We start from the raw sequence: 2,349 nt of genomic DNA on the forward strand, positions 1-2,349 counted from the left end.
AAGAAAAAATAAAAAATTAAAAAAAATAAATAAATCCAAAAACGCATTACGCTGCTATCACCCAGCCATGCACCATTGTCACCCTCGCTTTAACTTACAAGCGCAGGAAGAAGACGCGCGATAAATTCATAACATAAACTCAGAGTCCTCGGCCGTTCATTTAAAAGAAGAAGAAGAAGAAGGAAAAAAAGACAGACAGCCGTCTGAAAACAGGCTGCTTTTGTTTTTCAGTAGGCGCAGGTCTGAAGGAGCCGCGGTGTTCACAGACGACAGCGAAGTCAGCAGCAGCAGCAGCCCGGACAGAAGGTGATCACTGCGTGTTGGATACGAGCCACTGTGCGCGTCTGCATGGCGGCGAGCTGCTCTGCGCTGCGCGGACTGTTTTACTACGACAGGGAAGGAGGGGACAGGCAGCATCGGGAAGGGAAGAAGAAGAAAAAAGAAAAAAAGAAACATTGACTGGTGGTGCCGGAGGGGATGTGGTGGAGGGTGAAGGGATAGAAATATTAAGAAATTAAGATAACAAAAATTCTAATTGTTTTTTTTTTAAAAATGTACATTTTAACGCGGATTTTGAAGCGAAACAAGTCCTTTAAAATCCAGAATGGGGATAGATTAACCCCAATCACCTCAAACCGTGAGGCAAATTTAAAGAGTTTTTCACCCAAAGCTGTTCTGCATCAAACCTGTACAGTCAGTTATTATCTCAATTCCACTAAAGTAAGCCATTTCCTTACTTTAATATCCCTTTCAGGGAACAGTTGCCCAGTTGGAAGTATAAAGTTGGTTCTCCATGCCATTAAAACACTGGAAAGCTTTGTCAAACATACAAATTAAAAAGAGTGGAGACAACCAACTGTTTCATGCCAAGACAGGCGACAGCAAATGTAGTATTGGCTCCAAGAGCTTTAATGGAGATCAACAGAGGAAATCAAAAAGAGCTAGACTGAAAATATAGATAGAATGTCAAGAGAGGAACCGTGGTAAATGATAAAATGTGAGGATCGTGCAGGACATGCAGTGCGAGTGCTGTGGTGGTGCATCTCATCAATTAGCATGTGTCGTCTGAGTAAAACACGTTTGAAGTAACGGCTGGACCACAGCCTATCATCCGCTGACCAGCCACTGTCAGTTGCTTAATGGAAAAGTATAAGGGTGATTTCCTGGAATGTATGCTGACTCTGCTAGCTGTAATGCAGACAAAAAGCGTGTGAGTGTGAATGAAAGGAAAGGGGTTGTGAAATATCTGTAAAAACCCCCGTCTGGATACCTGCCAGGTTTCTCACTGCAACATGTCTGTTTCTCTCCTTACCTGGGAAGACCCTGCATCGTCGTCCTGCTTCAGGCCTCTGGTCTAAAATCTCTTCTCTGAGTCTGTTGTGACAATTAAGATTTCTCTTAAATGTGTGAAAATCAATAGTGAGAGCAACTTCTGATATAAAAGTGGATTGAGTTTATTCTTATTATGCAATAACCAACAGGCACTACTTCACATTTGCTCAAGTAAAAGTAAAAAGAAGGTTTCAGAGTATGTATTCAAGTGTGAATAAAAAGTAATTGACAAAAAAAAAACTACTCAGGTACAGAATAACTGATAATAAAATCTGATTTTATATTTTATATCTGACATTTATTTTTTTAAATGAAAAAAATAAATGTATGTGCAATTTCTGACTAAAATAATACTTAAAATACTACAAATAAATTTGAAATAACACATTCAGGCAGAAGAAACACTTCTTCAAATCAGGATTGGTCCATTTTAAACTTTACGTAACATTAATACTTCCAGTGCTTTAAGTGTATATTAGAACAGGGTAAATACTTTCAGTGACAATATATCATATTTACTGCAGTGGTTTCAAGCTGCATTCCTTGAGAGCCAAAGTCCTGCAACTGTTAGATGTGCCTGTTGTCCCACACTTGAATTACACAGTGAAACTGCCTCACTGCCATGAAGTCAAGGTCGACAGAGCTCGGCTAATGAGTTCATAGTGGAGCCAGGTGTGCAGAAGTGAAGAGACATCAAAAAGTTGCAGGACTCTGGCCCTTGAGGAATGCAGTTCGAGACCTCTGGTTTACTGCATCTAATTGATCTCTAAATGGCACAACAGGATCAGCAGATGGAAAATGACATTAGTCTCACTTTTACATAAACCGGTTAAGAAAAATAAATTTTTGTTCTTTCTTTCTTGAAGTTACTTCCATATTATCCAAAAATCTTGCTCTAGTTACAGTAGGAATAGTTAATATTGCTCAAGTAAAAAGTACAGTATATAAACTAAAGTTTATATTACTTTTAACCCAGGAAAGGATTTAGAACAAACTTAGAATTGTGGAGTACTCACT

Source organism: Poecilia latipinna, unplaced genomic scaffold (assembly GCF_001443285.1).
Source record: "Poecilia latipinna isolate Pla-1442-1.1 unplaced genomic scaffold, P_latipinna-1.0 Scaffold1280, whole genome shotgun sequence".
Classification (NCBI taxonomy): Eukaryota; Metazoa; Chordata; class Actinopteri; order Cyprinodontiformes; family Poeciliidae; genus Poecilia; species Poecilia latipinna.